The sequence below is a fragment of the Mycteria americana genome, chromosome 13, assembly GCF_035582795.1.
Source record: "Mycteria americana isolate JAX WOST 10 ecotype Jacksonville Zoo and Gardens chromosome 13, USCA_MyAme_1.0, whole genome shotgun sequence".
Classification (NCBI taxonomy): domain Eukaryota; kingdom Metazoa; phylum Chordata; class Aves; order Ciconiiformes; family Ciconiidae; genus Mycteria; species Mycteria americana.
Window position 1 is genome coordinate 9,255,314 of NC_134377.1, and position 15,638 is coordinate 9,270,951.

Here is a 15,638-nt window from a genome sequence, read left to right on the forward strand (position 1 = left end):
CCTTTTTTTATGTGTGGTCCCCATAACCCAAAAATATTTAAGGCAAAATGGAGGGAATAGTAGAATTGAAATTGGACTTGGGTTTACGGGTCATTGGCATCAACTCTGGGGGAAATTTTCCAGTGCACTCAGCACTGGCCTGACCACGCTGAAAATCCAACTTCAGCTAGAACTGGGCTTCCAACTAGGCCAGAACTGTTGGCCTAGTTCTGGTAGGCCAACATCATACAGGATGGAAAATACCAGTCTCTTAGCTGTTTTAGCCAGCACCATATATGATGCAGGGTAGGTTATCTGACAAAACCCCTCCTTTTCCCAACCTGTTGCTCCTATAGCAACAATTCAAATGCTTTACTTAAAAGATGACCCAATCTTGAACAAGCCAATTATTAACAATCTTAAACTGGATGAATTTTACTCTAGTTATGCCTTTCAGTATACAGATGGAGCCATTAAAACTCATTCAAATTCAAATGGACATGACCATCAGATTTACAATTTCCACTCACTTTCCATAAGTATTGAAAATATTACTAGACTAGGGAGAGATGGGTGGATCTATTTTGCATCAAATAAAATGTTGTTATAAAAGGAAAATACTCAGTGGCATTTATCATTCTCTGGGACAAAATCCCTTACGTCATCCTCTGCTCTACAAAACAATTTCATACTTTGAAATTACTCTTTTTGCCTCTCAGGTTATTAACAATTTTCAGACAGCTCTTTGATCTCTTCCTTGTATACTCTACACAGCATTAATCTGGGTAGGAGACGTTACCGCAGCAGGATGCTGCCTCCTGTCAGGCATCAATAATCTGCCCCAAGCTGCACACCCATAAAAAAGCTGCTATGTCAAGAATGCTTTATGGACCAGAAGAGCTACTGCTGCTACCTTGATGATAAGGCTCCCATTTTTCCTTCAGTGGGCACATCTAGCTTTTCACATATACAGGAAATAGTCTCGAGTTTTTTTCCCCCCACCAATGCAATTACCCATTTCAGAAACACTGGCTAGTTTTGCTAATTTGTACATAAGTTTCTTTTGTTACCTGCTAGCAGGTTATTGTTACCAGCAATCCACAAAGGAGTTTCCTCTTCCTCCAAAAGTGATACAAATTGAACACAGCATCAGAGTCCCGTATGACTACGAGGAACCAAAGCAGTGACACTACATTTCTTCCCATCTGTGAACAAAACCACATTTAAGCCAAGAACTCTGACAGCCCAAAGCCTGCACGTGCACATTAGACATCATTCACTACCTTGCTCTTCAGAAACACAATGTTACTCAGCAAAATCAAGGCCTGTAGTGAATTATTTGTCAACACACTATCTAGAAGCTATATGACTACAAAAACAATCCTCTCCGCGTCCCTATACGCTTGAGAAAGCAGAGAGAGGGAAAAATTGCCTATTAATTGAAAGGCAACAGTTGAGACACTTAAAATGTTAACATCTTTACTGAAGGGGGTGGAAGAAAAAAAAAAAAATAGCAGAAGTGTGAACAAAACAACACTGAAATCCAAACCATGGAGGCGCTGAGAACCTGGAAGTGCCTGGCTGTGAACAAACACCCATGTGGAACACCCCCACGTCCGGCACACTGCATGAACGGGGGCATGGAGGGGAGGCGAAGGAAGACCTAAGTGGCTAGTTAAATGACATGCGCAAGCTTTAGCATACAAGTGCATTTTTAACCACAAGTGAATAGTGTTTTTTTTAAACTTTCTTGTAAGTTTTAACCACAGAAGCCACAGAACCACTCTAACACATCAAAATGAAGATAAAAGAGTAACCTAAAAACACATTAAAAAAAAATGCAGACACTGTCAAAGAATGCATGGTACAGTATAAAGATCACCTACATTTTAAGGCAGGATAATAATGAATAGCTGACACAGGCAATATTTTGGAGCTCTCAAAAATTAGCAGCAATGAAAGATCACAGGTATGTTCTCAAGAGTTCATCCAGACCTGAGAACCTACGCATGAGACTCACTTGCCTGTGAGCATCCAGACAGAGAAGCTTCCCTCAAATCACACCCACGTAACCACACTCATACCAGTATTACAGCAGCCCCAGCGCCTGATCCAAATTTCTCAGGGCATATCCAAAGTAGGGATTTTAATAGCATTTTAGTAACCTGAGAATGATCTCACAGTGAACTTAGAAGCATCACCTTTCCAAAGTTATGACAAAGAAGGTTCCTTTGACTGAAATCTGATCCAAAACAAAACCAGAATACAGCGAGTTCGCCCAGCTCCCCACCTCTGTCCATTCGTTCCCCCTGAAAGCCGCACAGAAAAGCATGACTAACTGATCCTGGGTTTACCTTCACTGTTAACACCGCTGGATGCCTCTGGAAGGCATGAGCCACGTTCACCAACTTCAAGAGGCACGGTAAGTCCTGCAACTACGGGGGAATCTGCTGAGCCCACTCCCTCGCTGGCCTTTTTTTGCAGTTCTGCAAGTTCAAACAATGACACAATGCTGTCACGAAAACAACAGGTAACTGACACTGGATGCAGAATTTCTGCAGGAGGAATCCCATCTGAATCATACATTTACAGAACAGGAGCCATGCCAATCCAAGGAGATGAATGTTAATGCCAAATGTATCTTCAGCTTCCTCAAGTCAGTGGCAAACCTGTTAAGTGAAATCAAAGGTTGACAAATCCCAGCATCTCCCATGAGACAGCAGCCAGTGGAGGATGCTTCAGAGGTGGCATAAGCACAAAATACCATTTCTTTTCAGTTTCCAGTAATCCACAGTTCAGCAACTTGATGAGCCAACAGAAGACCAGCTGCCTGCTCAGTGAAGATGACTGGCTGATTTTTTTGTTTCATCACCTACGAACCAACCAGCATACCATGGACAAAAGATACATCTGAACTACCAGACGCAAACTCTGCTCAGGGATCGCACTGATCAACCGAGTTCTCCTCCCCAGAAGTCTTCAGCTTCAAGAGCTGAAGTGATAAAAATCAGGGTCAACATAAAACAGGTATACAGGATGGGAGAAGAGATCTGACCAAAACTGCCCAACATTCAGGCAGTGTATGGCCTGTTTATTTTGCAGCAAAATGATAAACCCTACAGATTTTGATGCCCAATAAAAGCCAGTCCAACTTACTATAAACACTGCCTTGCGTGCTGGTTTTAAAGCAAATATTGGTTAAACAGTTATAAACAACCTTCTGTTAATTATGTAGTTTCAAATATACACTCAACAAGTGTATATTTGAAACTTGCCTCAACAAGTTTTTCACTCCAGCCTCCTCTCCAGTACACTCTGCAGACATAATCGAGAGCAGAACCATTGAATCTGGCCAACAGTACATTCTGCAACTACGCTTTGAAGACAAGTTCAGGTATCGACTCTCTCCCTGTTTTGTTAGCAGTTGCTGCCCCTGGTCCCAAACACGTCAGAGAGCTCCACAACCAGAGCCCATCAAGCACTGGCAGTGGCCACCACACTCAAAGGAATGCCAGGGACTTGGACAGAGCCCCCAAGCAGAAGCAGCTGAGCAGGAAGCTGCCAGATGGCCAAGTGTCCAAATGACATCTTTTGCCTTCCAATGTGGGCTGTTACCCACAGTTTTAAAGCTCTCCAGATGCTAACCTGCCATCTGCTTCATTACCTCCTTCTCCACGCTCCTGAAGATGTTCTCAAAACGCTGGGTTTAGGTGCCCCTCCCACATTCACAGGCTTTTTCCACACTCCCATCAGCAACTGAGTCCTGGTGGAACCAGTGTAATTACAGGATGCTGAGATGCAGATCTCCAGAATAGAATTGCCTCACAGTATTTGAAGGAGCCAACATAAGCAGAAAATGGAGCAGGCCACGGTTTATAAAGGTTTTAAAGCAGTAAGAAAAATCCAGACTACAGCAGCCCTGAGCAGGACGTAGGCAGGAAAGCAGAAGTCGCCCTGCCCCGAGAACTCATGGGAAGGCTCCAACTGTCCCGAGGTATAATGATGCTTCTAATTCATCATGAGCAATACCACTGAGTTCAACTTCCCAGCGTTATTAGAAAGGATGTAACAGACATAAGAGCACAATCATTTCTAGAGCCAAGCTGAACAGAAAAGATGGCAAGATCTTTAACCTCAAAGTAATCATTTTCAGCATCTATAAAGGCAGCATTTTGAAAGTGTGCTAATCTGGAATTAAAGCTGTTACGTTTCAAAAAAAAAAGATTTAAAAAAATGAAAGTCAATGGAGCCAAGACGAGACTTTTGGACACAATTTGAAAAATATACTAACCTACTCCTTACAGAGCCAAGCTTGTGCAAAAACCATCTTAGTCAACCATACATCTACAGTACAAAAAAACTTGATTCAAAATTAAGTGCTTTTTACATTGTGTGCTGCAGTCCAATGTCAACAAACACACCACTCTGTGTGTTCGTTACATTAGAAGGGTATCACATACGCTTTAACGCATCGCAAAGAATCTCTAAAGATACCACATATGCTGGTTAGGAAGCAATACTAACACACATTCCTAGTATCAAGACCAAATATGAGAGAAAAGGCTTAGTATTTTCTGTAAGATAGATCCCGTTACTGACACAAGTTACATATCTGCTTCAATACATGCTCTCATTTCATTTTTGCATGCACATACACAATGAATGCAATCATTACAGCTGCTAGTATAGCCTTTAATCCCAACACAAAGTGCCTTCGGGAGAGGAAAATACACATTTAATCTTAAACGAGGCTTCATCCTCTCCATCATGGTATCATCTCCTTAGATTTCATCTTCAGGGATAAGCACCAGCATGACAGTGACGCTATTTAAGCAAGAACTTCATTGAAAGAACTCGATACAAACCAAGATCTGCAGACGTGTTTCTTGCATGCGATTCCAGTACAGCATACAAGAAAGCTTCTCCACGTCCAAACTAACCCTCTGTACTCCAAGCGCAGGGCAAAGGCTTGATGGAATCTGCAAGCACTGCAGAAGCAAAAGGAAGCGCAATTCCAATATGTTTAACTACTGAATTAGCATAATGCTCACCACGCAGAAACCAGTTTCCCTGACCTTCTTGAAATGCTGATCTGTAACGATTGATGAGTCTTTCCTATGTGTACTGTGATTCAACTATATTAAGAAAGAAGTCAAGAAAACATCCGTTGCCCTGTCAAGTTTAGCGAGAATAGGTCAGACGTGGAAACCTCTCTTGCAGCCTCACACAACTATGTAGCAATAGTGAGCATCTCTTTCCTACTAGGAAAAGTTGTACTGAAGAGAGTAACAAGAGATCTGAAGTTGTACCTGAAACTCTACTGTAATCAAATCAATTAATTTAATCTCTCCTTCGCAAGCAGTAACCACAGAGAGCTGCAGTGATTTTTTTTTTTTTTTTAATATATTCATTTTGTGGAGAACGTAAACTGAACATTATGATGACTAGTAAGAATGAGATACATACATTCAAAGCTGTTTTAGAAATACTTAATACTATTTGCATAAATCAAGATATCTGTTTTCTTGGACATAACTGTTATTGTAGGCTCGAACATGCAAAAGAAAAACCCTGTATCATTTGTATATGCGTACTGCAAGAATAGGATGATATTTAGATAAATCTGCAACCATCATGTTGCTTAAAACATTCAAAGGGCAAATTATACTAATATCTGACATTTAATAGTGCCAATACAGTAAGAGCACTGTTTGACAACAAATAATAAAAATGACATTTCTTGTAAGGTCTCTAAGTAAAGGAATAAGCCAGCTGAGCTGCACAACTTCAGCATAAATGCCCGGTTTAGAAAGGCATCTGTGCTCATTTTGTTCAATGAAGAATTCTGAGTGTTCTCATGAAAAATCAAACACAATTATGGTGGCCAAAAATTCCAACCCTGTTTAAAATGTATCATGGCTTTGCTGGGCTGAATGCTTTCATTATGGATGAGACAGCTTTGTCCATCGAAAGCCTTGTATGGTTGAACATACTTGCAGCAGATAAACATCGCTCTTAAATTTTGGCACAACTCACTCCCCACCAAGAGTTACTGATACTATGGCTGAACTGAAAAAGCGGCCAGACTTAATCCAAGCTGAAGTCTGAGCTCATCAAGTTTGTCTTTATTCCCCTCTTAAATTCCACACTGGTTTATGTCTTTCAAATTCTCATCAACACTGTAAAATAAAGATCATCCTAGTTTTACAACATTAGGAATAACAAGTTTTAGAACTTCACATTTATTAATATCACTTCTTGAAAGGCACAGAAAGCATGTATTGAACGAATACTAAGACCAGAAAAAAACAGTCACTATGAAAATATAAACAGAAGGGGCTGATGTGTATGGCAACAACATTGTTCACATCAGCAAAAGCACATACAAATACTCATATTCTCATGCATTTCGCTAAAATACTGGCAGCTTTTTACCCTTAGAAACTATGAAGGGTAAAATTGTTTTTAACTACTAGAATTAAAGAAAAACTAACAAAATAAAGCATTAGCGTCTTCACTTCTTCACTTCTTCTCCAATGTGCCAAACCTATGTATTTTAGATTTAAACAACAAAAACTCTGCTAATTTATTTTTCTTCTATTGTTGCCATCCATCTTATTTGCATCCGAGTGCTGCTTTTGCAGCAAAGTTAAAGTTGTCTATTCTTGGGCTGGCCTAGCTCAAAGAGCGCACGCACTTCCAGCCATGCCAGAGCTCTGCAGACTTCACTGCCCAGCTGTAACTGGGTCAAGCCTGTAGCTGGAGTTAACAGGGCGCTCGGCTCATGGCAATTCTCTCCCCAGCCCCCAACCAAATTAAAGGGATATTTTGACCTGGAAAAGACGACTTAGATCTCCTACAACCCCACATTAAAGCTTACGCTAATTCTGTAAAATAAGACAAGTAAAAATTACACTGAAGATAGAGGCGTTCGTACGCTGCGTACATACACTCTTTAAAGAAACTGCTGGAATGCACATGCACGCTTTTTCCCCTCCAAGTGAAAACTGTGTAGATAACAATTCAATTGCTGAAGGTTTGGTTATCTTTTTCTACTTGTTACAGCAGGCTAATGACCATCCTGACTCATAATTACTACAATAGTGAGAAGTTTTCAGTTCTCACACTGCTGCAAGTCCAACACTTACCCTCTTTCAGGCATGCAACAGCTTTATTATAGCCCAAAACTGAAAGTTTGGCACTTAATTCTGATAAGAACTTCTAATGAATGGCTCTAAGTGTCTTTAAAGGAGCCCAGATTTCCGCCCCCCTCCCCCCGCCCCGAGTTTAAGTGCATGTTCATAGGACATGACTCAAAACAAAAACAAGCAATGTTTCAGATCATAATCCTCTGTAGTCCTGGACTGCCTAAATTGCATCACTGCAATCATACAAGCCTAAGAAAAAATTCATTTTCTCTCCTCAAGCATGTTTTGTAGAGATGGAGAGTATAAAAAGAAAATTCAACTCCCATTGTTTCAACATAATTGTAAGGTATTCAGGAACTGTGAAAATATGTACTAACAATCTCTTATTTATATAGATGCACTGAAAAATAACCCCAAAGAGTTTGGAAAGCTGTTTGAAGACTTTCTTGCCTGCAGAAGTTCCAGCATTACATATTTCCAGAACAAACCAAAGGCAGTGGGAAGCAAGAAAATAAGCCACCTTGATAAGAGAAAAGAATCTAAAGATTAAGCTGTTTATGCAAGTATACTTCTTTTAAGAGTCTAGATTATTTAAGCCTAGGCCTGAGGAAAACTGTCATCCAGTAGACCTACATATCCCTTTCTGATCAGATGTTCAGGTCATACTAGCATAAATTGATATCCAGTCATGAGGAAAAAAAAAAAAAAAAAAAGGAAACATTACTAATTTTTTTTAACCAATAGCTGCAAAAAGATAGAATAGTCATCATACTAAATTTAGTGTGTTTTGACAAAACTCAATACCCAGGTTTTCTTAAGAATTTTCTTTTCCTGCCACTTAACAGAACCTAAGATACGGGAAGTCCACTGTGCATAAAACTGCTTCGCCCACAGAAGCCCATTCAAGGCAAAGAGCAACTGACATGCTATGTTTTTGATTTGTTACCTTTTTTTTTTTTTTAAAGTATTACTAGAACACAGTTTCAAAAGAAAGGCCTGAGAGTTCAGAGAAATTTTACGTATGCCCTTCATATTTACTGAAAGTCAATCAAGGAAAAGACAACTTCTTTCACCTCTTTCAATCCAGCAAGTAGAGTTCCTCCTCAGAATCAGTTCCTTACAGTCACGTCTCACTGGAAGCACCTATATGGGCAACCCAACAGTAAATTCCTGTACATTTTTAGGAAAAGTCTGTACGCTCAACTGCATAGGGCAGGTGCATCTAGAGTTCACCAAGCGCGATGTCTTCCAGTTAAACTGTTAAGTCTACCAGGTCTGCAGTCATTCAGAAGGTTGTGATTAGGATTCAAGACTAGTTTGCTGCAGAGGGAATTCCACAGCTCTCCTGACGCTATTATTCCAGTCTCTTTGGCTGCAAACTCAAGACAACCAAGCAGTGGTTTACAACTGCAAAGGCTACTACTACAACCGGGGAGTCTTCATTTAAACAGATTTCTGAGGCAAAAGCAAAAAGCTTGTGGCTTTTTCCATATGATGTCTTTGGGCAATTCCTATGTACAAAACAAAACACACACCTAAAACATTGCAACATTCTCAGGTTCTAGTCACCCTTGTGCATCAAACACAAAGAAGTGATACAGACTGTGCTCACAGCATCACTGCAAGCTTCATGCCTGGGCTTGCAGGATTAAGTAGTTTACTTCAGTCTCGCTTTTACAAACAGCCCACTGAATACAGTATGATCTCCTATTCCATGAACATCTCCTTAAAGTATTGAATAGACATAGTACTTTCCACCCAAAAGCTGCCTGCTACTTAAAAATTGAACAAGGCTGCGCCTGCGTTAAGAAATAAATTAATAACATAAATTAGCAGAAAAGCTAAGACATTGAATACCTCCCTGCAACAAACAGCATCATGTAAATTTACCAAGCTATGAAAGTGAAAGAAAGACTTCCAACTAGCATTATTCATATCCTCATGCAGGAAAACATCCTATAAAAAGAAATAGCTTGAAAATAGGATCCGTGACATTACATGTAACTGGACGCAGAACATATAAAACTTGCATTGAGACATACATGTGCACACACACCCCTTTTACTTGTCACATTTTTAAATAACTACACAGCACACAACTCAGCACGACAAATTAATTTGCCAAAGGAAACTTCCCCTGGCTAGTGAGCAGCACCAAGTTACCAATTTCTGTAGAAATTTGAGAAAACATACCAAGCCTTAGAAAAAAAATCTTGATATATGACACTCCTCAATAAGAAACCAGTACAATTTTTCAAAACATGAGCAGCCAAAGGTATGACAGAGGTAGTTTTCTGCAGCCACAACTGTACCGTGTCCCTAACTAACATGCTCAGAGTAATCCTCTCAAATATGATCCCGAGACCAGTGTCTCTGATCTGCAGAGTATTCCCCACAAGCACTGCTATACTGCCATTTTCAAGACTATGGGAAGTTTTCTTACCACTATTTGAAAACTCATGGACAGGAGAAAAATCACCAGGAGTTCTAGCAACTTGATTCTGATGATACTTGGAAAAGCTACCAGGAGAAAGAAAGCTCCATGACCAAAGATCAAATAAAAGTTAATCCCGAGGAAAGGACTAGGCAGCGAACGCAGCAACACATTCTTCACCAAGGAGAGTGAGCTCATTTTTTACTTTACAGTAACCAAGCACGTGTGAAAGAAAAGGGAGGTGACAGGACTGGTTTCAAAATTATCTAGTAGCCAGAGAAGTACTGAATGGAGCAGAGTGCAGGACAACACCCAAGCAAAATCACAGAGCCACGCAAAGAATCCCAGGAGGTGGAATACCCGAGCTCTCCATCTACCTTCCACCTGGGACCTGCTGGTCAGGACTTGCTTCTTTCACATGCGGTCTAAATTTTATGTTCAGTCCATGGAGCAGTAAGGGCTGGCAAACTTTTCAAACATAGTCCTTAGAGTCTGAAATTTTTCTTTCAATAAAATCTATTTCCAAGTCTTAACTGATTTTTTTTTTTCCTTTGGGAGAAATCAGGCATCCAGGAAGCATATTACTGTCAGAGGAGTCTGCAGACACACAAGGGGCTCAGCATCCAAGAGGACAGTGCTACACGTGGTTGGAAACAGTATTAAAAAAAAAAAAAAAAAAAAAACACACCAACCAAACAACACCACCATCACTACACATAGCTCTCAAGATGGCAATGATCAGAGGTAATAAATTGTTTAATCATCAGACATTAAAAATTTTCCTAATACATCGGTATCTAGTCAGTTAAGAGCCGAGGTCAGGAGAAACGTAGATGGTACTCTGCCCTTTCTCCTCTAGCCGTAAGACAGGCAGCCTCCAGAACTGCAGCGTGAGCACAAACCTTAGATTGGCGACATTCACATCGCTTACTACCGTATATAAAATGAGATAGTTAAAACGACAAACGCAAGTGGTTGAATTGGAAAACAGCCCTAGATTCTGACCTCTTTTAGGGGCTTTCCATTCTATGACGCTTTAGAGTCACTTTGTTCTATGTCTTATATATAGGGAAAGAAACCTTCAGCTTAGAATTAGTTCAGAGCATCATCTCCAAGAGAACAGACTAAAGTTTACAAGTATATTTTCAACAACCTATACACGTATCAAAAGTAAATTACAGGCTACGTCTTCTATTTAAATAGGATTCCTGCCTCTAATTATTCTAAAGTAGAAAGGCTTTGTAGATTTACTTGCTAATAGACATACTTGACAATTTTTACAGAAAAAGCCATAGCATACAGTGAGGAAAATCCTACCAAAAAAAAAAAAAGAAAAGAAAAAAAGTTTATAAATTCTTGAAAGATTTTTTGGAAAAGGTCTTTACCTGGATTAAGCATTTTATTTTATTCACTAGCATTTCTGCCACACATTGTCTGTTTCCCTACCACACCCTAAAAACGTCACAGGAAAAGAAAAATAATATTTTTCATGTGATCATTAAAAAGATGCAAAGCCTTCTAATTTATGGAAGAGAGACAAGGAAAAGAAAATACCAACAACCTTCAATTCTGGCAAAAAGTACCTCTGAAGCAGCTAAACAACTTCACAGTTACCCTGGAAACATAGTTTACCTCTTCAGCCTACCATGAAAATTGCCTGCAATTACCACAATGGAATGAAGCATCAGTCTTGACAAAACATCAGTTGCTATATGTTGCAAGCCCTTTAACGCAGTACCAGTATTTTATCATGAGCAATACTTTATCTTGAATAGAATTGTATTACTAAACTCTGAAGAATGAAATCTGTAGGTATACTAAAAGGTTACGGTATCTCATAATGGTATAGAAGAGCTCCACCATCTGCCAAGTGTGATTTCCCTTAATCCCATTCCTCACACACAAATCAAAATCACAGGGATTACACCACAGAAATAGAAGTCAAGCCAATACCTGAATCCACAAGATTAATCTCCTACCTTCAGACGGGAGAAACACAAGCACAGTAATAATGCTGCAAACAGACTCAGGAAGGCAAGGCTTTTTACACGACTCGACGCAATACCACACAGGAAATAAAGTGATTTTACAGATTAGCTTCACCCTTTCAGAATCCTGATTTTGGTCCCTCCCAAATCCAAGCGCAGAACTCCATGCAAATTCAGGGAAATGGGAACTGACCTCCATCTGATCTTTTGGATCAGGTATTTCCACCCATAAGCAGAACTCCACATCCCTCCATCCACACATAAATCACTTACATTTGGAGTTAGGAAGAAAAATGGACAAATTAGTTGCATAACACAAGAGAATAATAGAAATCCACCCACCCAAATGTCAGACGAGCTTCTAAAACAAAAACATATACACACGCATGGGCTAATATGCCAACAAACAAAGCTACGTGCATCCGCAATTAAAAAGAACCAGAGTGATGACCTTAAACTGGCACTTAAAACTAACTCTAGAGAGCAGATACATTTCCTAAAGTCCACAGCATAAGAGAGTCACATACCACGCTTCTGAAATGTCTGTGCCCCTTCTGCAGACTGCTGTTAACCCAAGCAGTAGTCGGCACGGCTGTAAACTCTGCGGGGGGAGAGGGAGGGCATCTTTATTTGTACATTTAAGAACGCCAAGCACATTATCATCACTAATCCAGCGGGGAACAGATGACTTTTGTAAGCACTGCAGTTATCTTGGCTTACAAAATAAGGTTCTAATCTGCAGTGCTCGCCAGCAGAACATTATACCCGTGAACCATCAAAATCACCACGGAACTACCTATAACCGCACACAGACACTAAATTAAAAGCACGAAGGGCTTTTTCTTTTGAACTCGGACCGCACACACACGAGGACCCAACTTCTCCCCTCGCCCTTGGCTCTGACGCAGTGAAAAACAAGCACCGAGGCGCTCCCAACACCGTCACGGACCCCCACGGACCCGGAGCCCGCCCTGCAGACCGAGCCCGGGGTGAGTTTGCCCCCAGGATCCCCCTGCGTCGTGTCCCCCCCCGCTGCCGGGGAACCGGGAGCAGCACGGGCACCGCCGCCCCGGGCCCCCCCCTCCTTCCCCCGGCTCTGAGGGCTTCGCCCTCAGAGCCGGCCCGGGGGAAGGAGAGAGGGGGAGCCCAGGGCGGCGCTCCCCTCGGGCTGAGCGAACCGGACCCGCCCGGTGCCTCACCGGGCCGGGCCGCCTTTGTCCCGCCGCCACCAGCGCGGTTCCGCGCCCCTCATCGAGGGCCCACCGCCGGCACTTACCCTGACGGGGCAGCGGCTCGTCCCTCAGGGGAGCCGGCGCGGGACGGCGCTAGCTCCGCCGCAACGGGGAAGTTGCTAACTTAAGTTTGAGCACGGCGGAGCCCAGCGGCCTGCCCGGCTGAGGTGATCGGCGGCCGGGGCACGGCCGGACACCCCCACCCGGGGGCGGGGCGGGACGGGGCGGAGCGGGGGCCGCCCCTCCGCGCTCCCGGGGGCGAGGGGCTGCCGGGGGCAGCGGGAGGGCCGCGGAGGGGAGGGGTAGGGAGGGCCGCGCCGGGGTGCCCCGCCCCGGTCCCGCCGCGTCCCGGGCTGCGGGAGCCGCCGGCCCTGCCGCGCCGCGGGGCGGGCCCGGCCCTTCGCCCCGGCGCCAGGAGCCGCCGGCCGCGGCGCGCGCGCAGCCCGGCCCGGCCCGGCCCCGCGGGAAGCGCCTCTGTTGCCATGGCGACCGCGCGGCTCCGCCGGGATGGGCGGGGCCTCGCGCGCGCAGCCCCGTGGCCGTTCACGGGTGGCTCCGCCCCCTCCACCTGCCCCGCGGTGGCCCCGGGCGTGGCGCTGGCGGTGGGGAGGGCGCGGGTTCGCGTCCCGGCCCTGGCCCGCGGCCGGCGGTGCCCGTGCCCCCGCCCCGGCCCCCTGAGGGAGAGGGCCCGTACGAGGGCAGCCGCCCCTCGGCACGCCGCAGCGCTCTGCCGCCGTCCTTCCTCCTCCCCTAAGGAAAACACAACCCCCTGCCCCTTCGCCCAGCCTCCCGCAGCCCCCCGGGCCTCTCGCCCTCCCCGGGCAGGCGCTGGGGGAGAGGCACCCCACGCCGGGGGCCCCTTCCGGGTGAGCTTTCTGCCACCATGGTTCAGGGCCTCTGCTTTGGGCTGCAGAGAGGGACCCTGTGCGAGCCTCCCCGCTACCCCTGCCAGCGTGGCAGCCGCAGCCTTTGCAGGGTGCTCAAATGGCGGCCCGGAAGGCACAGGAGCCCAGTCCAGGGAGCACATCTCCTCAGACGGGAGACATTTCTCTTCAGACCGAGGAGCGTTTCTCCTCAGCCAGTCGCACCCCACACACACCCCGAGGAACGGCACCCGAGTCACTGAATCTGCCCGGGGGCACCTCGGTCGCTGTTTCCAAGGCCGTGCCACGGTTATAGTAATTCAAATGCTTCAAATGCTGCTTTTCATCATTACAAAAGGTGTGGTTTTGTGTGACGGAGGAGTCCAAAGTCAGCTTCTGAGGCAGGGCTAGCGCGGAGGCCCGTGACTCATGGCCGGCGGGCAGTGCCCACGCTGCGGCCTGGAGAGAAAGGAGGGCCTGGCTCGCAGCGGGTATCGCAGCGGCGGGCTCGAGAGCTAACGCTGTGGCACGAGGGAGAAGGCAGCTCCGCATCCTCGCCCCAGCTCTTAGCAGGACCTTGAGAGGTCAGGTGGCAGGTCCCGTGTCCCTGCCGTCAGGGGGGAACTTACTAATCTGCCATTAACCAGCCCTTGATGGAGCCAGTTGAAATCTCGCTTCTTTTGCAGACGTTGGGGTTCCTGAGCAAATCAGGCTGACTGATCTCTCTGTGACCTGTTCCCGCACTGCAAGAGGGAGGTGGCACTTCCTCGGCATGCCTTAGCTAGATGGGTGCGCAGTAGCTGCCTCTTAGCAGGTGCATGGATGGGGGCCAGGGGAAAGGTTTCAGCAGCAAAAGCATCCAGCTCTGCAATAGCTGCACGAATAAAAGAGCATGCCTCACCTCCTCTGTCCCCACCCTTGTTGTATATGCCACATTCTATTTAAATTAAGATCCCTTTCCCACAGACCCCTCTTGCTCCCAAATCAGGATAATAGGTGTGTTTTCCCCACCTTAGCAATCCTTTTATCTTCACCACACACGCAAACACAAAGGGATCCCAATTCCGTGACTCATTTGCCTTTCTCTTTTCCAGAAACCAAGACATACCCCATCCCCTCATCCACCTATCCCCCCCAGCACCCCTCCCCAGCAGCCTGGCAGCCGTCACCTCCGTGCCAGCACCCACCCTGCAGCCCGGGCTGTTGCTGGCAACTGGTACCTGCCCGTACAGAGGAGGGTGATCCATGGCTCGGACCAATGCCTCTGCAAAGAGGGTGTTACTGCTTCTTACACTTCTTTGAAGTGGTTCTTGTTCCACCCATGGCTTGGGAACCCCTGCTCTAGCACATGGGGCTTTCAGCAAGTAATGCGAAACAATGAAATCGTCTGATCAGTTATTCAGGAGCCACTGTAATGGCAGCACCCTCCACAAAAACACCTACATGCGTCGACACAGCCAGATACAAGAGAACTGGCCAAGCCAGGCTCCGGAGGCTACATGCCCTCTGGGAGGCTGCATTCAAATGGACGACTTCAAGAAGAGGAGACGCATTCCCAAGAAGCTGCTGCCTCATTTCCCACTGTCTGAGGAGGAACCTCAGCGTGTGCCTTTGCAAATGCCCTGGGAGATGAGACCTGGGAGCTTCAAAGTAGCCACAAAAACTCTCGATTCTTCAAGCCCCGGCAGGCCAGAGGCAGCAGCTGCACCTGCGGGATTGCAGAGCTGCGGGGTAGATGCAGTGGCACAGAGCAAGCCTGGTCTCGATGAGCCTCCAGTGCGAAGCTGGAGGGGCCGTATCCTCACCCTCACTCAGCCTCTGTTGCCCTGGGGACGTCCCGACTGTGTGGGAAAGGGAACGGCTGTAGTGTGGGTCCAGCACAGAGTGGGGAACCGTGGGACCTGCAGTGCTGCTGCAGGGAGCCGGGTACCCCACCGGCCGTCACGCTCGGCCCTCGCACCCCAGCTCCGGCATCAGGCAGGAGAACCACCACC

At 45.5% G+C, this 15,638-nt stretch overlaps 1 protein-coding gene across 1 annotated transcript in view; it reads right to left on the reverse strand.

Annotated features, from left to right (window-relative positions):
- KIAA1671 (KIAA1671 ortholog) overlaps positions 1-13,064 on the reverse strand; it is an 88,319-nt gene extending 75,255 nt beyond the window's left edge. Inside the window, exon 1 of the mRNA XM_075516594.1 lies at positions 12,826-13,064. The gene's annotated coding sequence lies outside the window, so the exon portion shown is untranslated. The remainder of the gene's footprint in view (positions 1-12,825) is intronic.
- Positions 13,065-15,638: the final 2,574 nt, after the last annotated feature.